At 44.8% G+C, this 8,724-nt stretch overlaps 1 long non-coding RNA gene across 5 annotated transcripts; it reads right to left on the bottom strand.

Annotated features, from left to right (window-relative positions):
- Positions 1-3,231: 3,231 nt before the first annotated feature.
- Positions 3,232-8,507, bottom strand: LOC127650484 (uncharacterized). Of its 5 annotated transcripts, none has more exons than XR_007971449.1 (5): positions 8,189-8,507; positions 6,441-6,624; positions 4,785-4,968; positions 4,325-4,416; positions 3,232-3,496 (listed from the first exon to the last, which is right to left on the bottom strand). It is a non-coding gene; the product is annotated as an uncharacterized LOC127650484 (long non-coding RNA). The 5 variants fall into 5 exon arrangements; XR_007971453.1 differs by having other exon boundaries at positions 3,342-3,404; XR_007971452.1 differs by lacking the exon at positions 3,232-3,496 and adding an exon at positions 3,986-4,048.
- Positions 8,508-8,724: the final 217 nt, after the last annotated feature.

Below are 8,724 nucleotides of genomic sequence, written 5' to 3'. Positions count from 1 at the left end.
GAGCTCAAGCAGGGATTGTTGGTGGCTCTGATGGAGTGTAGCGAGGGACTGGAGGACTTCCGCCAGCTGGGAGGACTCTACGGGGCGATTCTGTTCCATCCTTGGAAGACAGGTGTTCCTAATAATCTTCCCGGGTGTCGGCACCAGTGTAACGCTGTCTAAGCAAGGACGACAGGATGCAAGACTCCGAGACACGGTAAGCCTTTTAATTTGCCTTTCTTAGTCACAACAGTATTCAGAATGTCTCTGTATTCGAACGCTGAGTTCGTTGTCGATCTTCCCCTGCTCTGCGGCTGCTGGCTTTTTATCCGCTCTCCTCGCTCTACTGCAATTAGAGACAGGTGTTAGACATAATTTAGCCCAGGTGTGAGCGCCCTTACCGCTTTTCTCTCCCGGACGGGCGCTTGACCACGCCCCCGCTGCCACATGATGCTTAAAGGTTTAAAAATGATCTCATTTACTCACCCTCATGCCATCCCAGATGTGTAGGACTTTCTTCTGTTGAACACAAAGATCTTTAGAAGAATATCTCAGCTCTGTTGGTACATTCAGTGCAAGGGAATGGAGGTCAAAAAGCACATAAAGGTAGCATAAAAGTAATCCATGAGACTCCAGTGGTTTAATCCATGTCTTCAGAAGTGAGGTTGAGAAACAGATCGATGTTTAAATATGTTTTACTATCAATCTCCACTTTCACTTTCACTTTGTCATCTCTTGTTTTTGGGGATTCACATTCTTTGTGCATTTCATCAACTACTGTGCAAGGAGGAAAATGTATATTATAAATGACTTAAATATTGATCTGTTTCTCACCCACATTTATAACTTAACTTCTGAAGACATGGATTAAACCACTGGAGTCATGTTTATATCTTTATGTGCTTTTTGTACCTTCAAAGTTCTGGTCACCATTAATTTGTATTGTGAGGACTTTCAGAGCTGAAATATTCTTCTAGAAATCTTTGTTTGATCAACATACTCTATACTAATCCATTTTTAAAATCAAAAGTTGTATTAGTAAAGATTAGTTAATGCACTATTAACAAACATGAACTAATAATGAACAATTGCATTTTTATTAACTAACATGAACAAAGTGTATGCTGAAAAATGCTGAAACATATTGATGTTTCTTAAACATTATAGACATTACAGTTGATTTTCTATAAAGCTGAATTAATTCTGATTAAAAGTAATGACCAGCATCATCCAATCACTGTCAATCACTGTGGTGGAATGAACCAGCACATCCTCACACGGTTCTACACCAGCACTGTAGAGAGCATCCTGAATGGCTGCATCACCACCTGGTTCGGCAATAGCACCGCGCACAACTGCAAAGCCCTGCAAAGGGTGGTGCGAACTGCCAGGAACATCATCGGAGGTGAGCTTCCCTCCCTCCAGGACATATACACCAGGCGGTGTGTGAAAAAAGCTCGGAGGATCATCAGAGACTCCAGTCACCCGAGTCATGGTCTGTTCTCACTGCTACCATCAGGCAGGCGGTATCGCAGCATCAGGACTCGCACCAGCCGACTACATGACAGCTTCTTCCCCCAAGCAGTCAGACTGTTGAACACCTGATCTATCACGATCAGTAATTAGCACTGCACTTTATTAACCTATAATCTCACACTGGACTGTCATAATTATATTCTCTTTACAATACAACCTGCTGTATATTTTTTATACTCTTTATATATTGTGTGCATTGTTTACTCTACATTGTATATCATGTTGTGTTGTGTAATTATGTGTACATTTGATATGTAATTGTGTAAATATGTTGTTTATTGTAATTGATATGTCTCGTCATTGTCATCACTGATGTGTTGCTCGGAGCTGCACACAAGAATTTCAGCTGTTGCACTTGTGTACATGGTCGTGTGACAATAAAAGTGATTTGATTTGATTTAAACCATGTTAAAATAAAATGATCCATTATAATTTGTGAATCTATGTACTGATTATTATTGTCCCATGTGTGTCAAACATGTTGAGTGATCCAAACATCATCTGCAGCCTGAAACTGAACTTTTGATCAGATGCACTGGTCTCAGAACAGTTATATGAGAGCTATAGGATGCTCCCTTGCTCCCTATTTAGTGCATGACTTAACCTCCAGTGTGCTGTCTGTCTGCACTGGTCTCAGAACAGTTATAGGAGAGCTATAGGATGCTCCCTTGCTCCCTATTTAGTGCAAGACTTAACCTCCAGTGTGCTGTCTGTCTGCACTGGTCTCAGAGCAGTTATAGGAGAGCTATAGGATGCTCCCTTGTTCCCTATTTAGTGCATGACTTAACCTCCAGTGTGCTGTCTGTCTGCACTGGTCTCAGAACAGTTTAGGAGAGCTATAGGATGCTCCCTTGCTCCCTATTTAGTGCATTATTTAACCTCCAGTGTGCTGTCTGTCTGCACTGGTCTCAGAACAGTTATAGGAGAGTTATAGGATGCTCCCTTGCTCCATATTTAGTGCATTATTTAACCTCCAGTGTGCTGTCTGTCTGCACTGGTCTCAGAACAGTTATAGGAGAGATATAGGATGCTCCCTTGCTCCCTATTTAGTGCAAGACTTAACCTCCAGTGTGCTGTCTGTCTGCACTGGTCTCAGAGCAGTTATAGGAGAGCTATAGGATGCTCCCTTGTTCCCTATTTAGTGCATGACTTAACCTCCAGTGTGCTGTCTGTCTGCACTGGTCTCAGAACAGTTTAGGAGAGCTATAGGATGCTCCCTTGCTCCCTATTTAGTGCATGACTTAACCTCCAGTGTGCTGTCTGTCTGCACTGGTCTCAGAACAGTTATAGGAGAGCTATAGGATGCTCCCTTGCTCCCTATTTAGTGCATTATTTAACCTCCAGTGTGCTGTCTGTCTCCACTGGTCTCAGAACAGTTATAGGAGAGCTATAGGATGCTCCCTTGCTCCCTATTTAGTGAATTATTTAACCTCCAGTGTGCTGTCTGTCTGCACTGGTCTCAGAAAAGTTATAGGAGAGTTATAGGATGCTCCCTTGCTCCCTATTTAGTGCATGACTTAACCTCCAGTGTGCTGTCTGTCTGCACTGGTCTCAGAACAGTTATAGGAGAGCTATAGAATGCTCCCTTGTTCCCTATTTAGTGCATGACTTAACCTCCAGTGTGCTGTCTGTCTGCACTGGTCTCAGAACAGTTTAGGAGAGCTATAGGATGCTCCCTTGCTCCCTATTTAGTGCATGACTTAACCTCCAGTGTGCTGTCTGTCTGCACTGGTCTCAGAACAGTTATAGGAGAGCTATAGGATGCTCCCTTGCTCCCTATTTAGTGCATTACTTAACCTCCAGTGTGCTGTCTGTCTGCACTGGTCTCAGAACAGTTATAGGAGAGTTATAGGATGCTCCCTTGCTCCCTATTTAGTGCATGACTTAACCTCCAGTGTGCTGTCTGTCTGCACTGATCTCAGAACAGTTATAGGAGAGTTATAGGATGCTCCCTTGCTCCCTATTTAGTGCATGACTTAACCTCCAGTGTGCTGTCTGTCTGCACTGGTCTCAGAACAGTTATAGGAGAGCTATAGGATGCTCCCTTGCTCCCTATTTAGTGCATGACTTAACCTCCAGTGTGCTGTCTGTCTGCACTGGTCTCAGAACAGTTATAGGAGAGATATAGGATGCTCCCTTGCTCCCTATTTAGTGCATGACTTAACCTCCAGTGTGCTGTCTGTCTGCACTGGTCTCAGAACAGTTATAGGAGAGCTATAGGATGCTCCCTTGCTCCCTATTTAGTGCATTATTTAACCTCCAGTGTGCTGTCTGTCTGCACTGGTCTCAGAACAGTTATAGGAGAGTTATAGGATGCTCCCTTGCTCCCTATTTAGTGCATTATTTAACCTCCAGTGTGCTTTCTGTCTGCACTGGTCTCAGAACAGTTATAGGAGAGTTATAGGATGCTCCCTTGCTCCATATTTAGTGCATGACTTAACCTCCAGTGTGTTGTCTGTCTGCACTGATCTCAGAACAGTTATAGGAGAGTTATAGGATGCTCCCTTGCTCCCTATTTAGTGCATGACTTAACCTCCAGTGTGCTGTCTGTCTGCACTGGTCTCAGAACAGTTATAGGAGAGCTATAGGATGCTCCCTTGCTCCCTATTTAGTGCATGACTTAACCTCCAGTGTGCTGTCTGTCTGCACTGGTCTCAGAACAGTTATAGGAGAGGTATAGGATGCTCCCTTGCTCCCTATTTAGTGCATTATTTAACCTCCAGTGTGCTGTCTGTCTGCACTGGTCTCAGAACAGTTATAGGAGAGTTATAGGATGCTCCCTTGCTCCCTATTTAGTGCATTATTTAACCTCCAGTGTGCTGTCTGTCTGCACTGGTCTCAGAACAGTTATAGGAGAGTTATAGGATGCTCCCTTGCTCCCTATTTAGTGCATGACTTAACCTCCAGTGTGCTGTCTGTCTGCACTGATCTCAGAACAGTTATAGGAGAGTTATAGGATGCTCCCTTGCTCCCTATTTAATGCATGACTTAACCTCCAGTGTGCTGTCTGTCTGCACTGGTCTCAGAACAGTTATAGGAGAGCTATAGGATGCTCCCTTGCTTCCTATTTAGTGCATGACTTAACCTCCAGTGTGCTGTCTGTCTGCACTGGTCTCAGAACAGTTATAGGAGAGGTATAGGATGCTCCCTTGCTCCCTATTTAGTGCATTATTTAACCTCCAGTGTGCTGTCTGTCTGCACTGGTCTCAGAACAGTTATAGGAGAGTTATAGGATGCTCCCTTGCTCCATATTTAGTGCATTATTTAACCTCCAGTGTGCTGTCTGTCTGCACTGGTCTCAGAACAGTTATAGGAGAGTTATAGGATGCTCCCTTGCTCCCTATTTAGTGCATGACTTAACCTCCAGTGTGCTGTCTGTCTGCACTGATCTCAGAACAGTTATAGGAGAGTTATAGGATGCTCCCTTGCTCCCTATTTAGTGCATGACTTAACCTCCAGTGTGCTGTCTGTCTGCACTGGTCTCAGAACAGTTATAGGAGAGCTATAGGATGCTCCCTTGCTCCCTATTTAGTGCATGACTTAACCTCCAGTGTGCTGTCTGTCTGCACTGGTCTCAGAACAGTTATAGGAGAGCTATAGGATGCTCCCTTGCTCCCCATTTAGTGCATTATTTAACATCCAGTGTGCTGTCTGTCTGCACTGGTCTCAGAACAGTTATAGGAGAGCTATAGGATGCTCCCTTGCTCCCCAATTAGTGCATGACTTAACCTCCAGTGTGCTGTCTGTCTGCACTGGTCTCAGAACAGTTATAGGAGAGCTATAGGATGCTCCCTTGCTCCCCAATTAGTGCATGACTTAACCTCCAGTGTGCTGTCTGTCTGCACTGGTCTCAGAACAGTTATAGGAGAGCTATAGGATGCTCCCTTGCTCCCTATTTAGTGCATGACTTAACCTCCAGTGTGCTGTCTGTCTGCACTGGTCTCAGAACAGTTATAGGAGAGCTATAGGATGCTCCCTTGCTCCCTATTTAGTGCATTATTTAACCTCCAGTGTGCTGTCTGTCTGCACTGGTCTCAGAACAGTTATAGGAGAGTTATAGGATGCTCCCTTGCTCCCTATTTAGTGCATTATTTAACCTCCAGTGTGCTGTCTGTCTGCACTGGTCTCAGAACAGTTATAGGAGAGCTATAGGATGCTCCCTTGCTCCCTATTTAGTGCATTATTTAACCTCCAGTGTGCTGTCTGTCTGCACTGGTCTCAGAACAGTTATAGGAGAGCTATAGGATTCTCCCTTGTTCCCTATTTAGTGCATGACTTAACCTCCAGTGTGCTGTCTGTCTGCACTGGTCTCAGAACAGTTATAGGAGAGCTATAGGATGCTCCATTGCTCCCTATTTAGTGCATGACTTAACCTCCAGTGTGCTGTCTGTCTGCACTGGTCTCAGAACAGTTATAGGAGAGTTATAGGATGCTCCCTTGCTCCCTATTTAGTGCATTATTTAACCTCCAGTGTGCTTTCTGTCTGCACTGGTCTCAGAACAGTTATAGGAGAGTTATAGGATGCTCCCTTGCTCCATATTTAGTGCATGACTTAACCTCCAGTGTGTTGTCTGTCTGCACTGATCTCAGAACAGTTATAGGAGAGTTATAGGATGCTCCCTTGCTCCCTATTTAGTGCATGACTTAACCTCCAGTGTGCTGTCTGTCTGCACTGGTCTCAGAACAGTTATAGGAGAGCTATAGGATGCTCCCTTGCTCCCTATTTAGTGCATGACTTAACCTCCAGTGTGCTGTCTGTCTGCACTGGTCTCAGAACAGTTATAGGAGAGGTATAGGATGCTCCCTTGCTCCCTATTTAGTGCATTATTTAACCTCCAGTGTGCTGTCTGTCTGCACTGGTCTCAGAACAGTTATAGGAGAGTTATAGGATGCTCCCTTGCTCCATATTTAGTGCATTATTTAACCTCCAGTGTGCTGTCTGTCTGCACTGGTCTCAGAACAGTTATAGGAGAGTTATAGGATGCTCCCTTGCTCCCTATTTAGTGCATGACTTAACCTCCAGTGTGCTGTCTGTCTGCACTGGTCTCAGAACAGTTATAGGAGAGTTATAGGATGCTCCCTTGCTCCCTATTTAGTGCATGACTTAACCTCCAGTGTGCTGTCTGTCTGCACTGATCTCAGAACAGTTATAGGAGAGTTATAGGATGCTCCCTTGCTCTCTATTTAGTGCATGACTTAACCTCCAGTGTGCTGTCTGTCTGCACTGGTCTCAGAACAGTTATAGGAGAGCTATAGGATGCTCCCTTGCTCCCTATTTAGTGCATGACTTAACCTCCAGTGTGCTGTCTGTCTGCACTGGTCTCAGAACAGTTATAGGAGAGCTATAGGATGCTCCCTTGCTCCCCATTTAGTGCATTATTTAACATCCAGTGTGCTGTCTGTCTGCACTGGTCTCAGAACAGTTAAAAGAGAGCTATAGGATGCTCCCTTGCTCCCCAATTAGTGCATGACTTAACCTCCAGTGTGCTGTCTGTCTGCACTGGTCTCAGAACAGTTATAGGAGAGCTATAGGATGCTCCCTTGCTCCCTATTTAGTGCATGACTTAACCTCCAGTGTGCTGTCTGTCTGCACTGGTCTCAGAACAGTTATAGGAGAGCTATAGGATGCTCCCTTGCTCCCTATTTAGTGCATTATTTAACCTCCAGTGTGCTGTCTGTCTGCACTGGTCTCAGAACAGTTATAGGAGAGTTATAGGATGCTCCCTTGCTCCCTATTTAGTGCATTATTTAACCTCCAGTGTGCTGTCTGTCTGCACTGGTCTCAGAACAGTTATAGGAGAGCTATAGGATGCTCCCTTGCTCCCTATTTAGTGCATTATTTAACCTCCAGTGTGCTGTCTGTCTGCCCTGGTCTCAGAACAGTTATAGGAGAGCTATAGGATGCTCCCTTGCTCCCTATTTAGTGCAAGACTTAACCTCCAGTGTGCTGTCTGTCTGCACTGGTCTCAGAACAGTTATAGGAGAGCTATAGGATTCTCCCTTGTTCCCTATTTAGTGCATGACTTAACCTCCAGTGTGCTGTCTGTCTGCACTGGTCTCAGAACAGTTATAGGAGAGCTATAGGATGCTCCATTGCTCCCTATTTAGTGCATGACTTAACCTCCAGTGTGCTGTCTGTCTGCACTGGTCTCAGAACAGTTATAGGAGAGTTATAGGATGCTCCCTTGCTCCCTATTTAGTGCATTATTTAACCTCCAGTGTGCTTTCTGTCTGCACTGGTCTCAGAACAGTTATAGGAGAGTTATAGGATGCTCCCTTGCTCCATATTTAGTGCATGACTTAACCTCCAGTGTGCTGTCTGTCTGCACTGATCTCAGAACAGTTATAGGAGAGTTATAGGATGCTCCCTTGCTCCCTATTTAGTGCATGACTTAACCTCCAGTGTGCTGTCTGTCTGCACTGGTCTCAGAACAGTTATAGGAGAGCTATAGGATGCTCCCTTGCTTCCTATTTAGTGCATGACTTAACCTCCAGTGTGCTGTCTGTCTGCACTGGTCTCAGAACAGTTATAGGAGAGGTATAGGATGCTCCCTTGCTCCCTATTTAGTGCATTATTTAACCTCCAGTGTGCTGTCTGTCTGCACTGGTCTCAGAACAGTTATAGGAGAGTTATAGGATGCTCCCTTGCTCCATATTTAGTGCATTATTTAACCTCCAGTGTGCTGTCTGTCTGCACTGGTCTCAGAACAGTTATAGGAGAGTTATAGGATGCTCCCTTGCTCCCTATTTAGTGCATGACTTAACCTCCAGTGTGCTGTCTGTCTGCACTGATCTCAGAACAGTTATAGGAGAGTTATAGGATGCTCCCTTGCTCCCTATTTAGTGCATGACTTAACCTCCAGTGTGCTGTCTGTCTGCACTGGTCTCAGAACAGTTATAGGAGAGCTATAGGATGCTCCCTTGCTTCCTATTTAGTGCATGACTTAACCTCCAGTGTGCTGTCTGTCTGCACTGGTCTCAGAACAGTTATAGGAGAGGTATAGGATGCTCCCTTGCTCCCTATTTAGTGCATTATTTAACCTCCAGTGTGCTGTCTGTCTGCACTGGTCTCAGAACAGTTATAGGAGAGTTATAGGATGCTCCCTTGCTCCATATTTAGTGCATTATTTAACCTCCAGTGTGCTGTCTGTCTGCACTGGTCTCAGAACAGTTATAGGAGAGTTATAGGATGCTCCCTTGCTCCCTATT

The sequence above is a fragment of the Xyrauchen texanus genome, chromosome 10, assembly GCF_025860055.1.
Source record: "Xyrauchen texanus isolate HMW12.3.18 chromosome 10, RBS_HiC_50CHRs, whole genome shotgun sequence".
Lineage (NCBI taxonomy): Eukaryota > Metazoa > Chordata > Actinopteri > Cypriniformes > Catostomidae > Xyrauchen > Xyrauchen texanus.
Note: the sequence above shows the minus strand (reverse complement) of the source record. Positions and strands in the feature narration are given on the sequence as shown.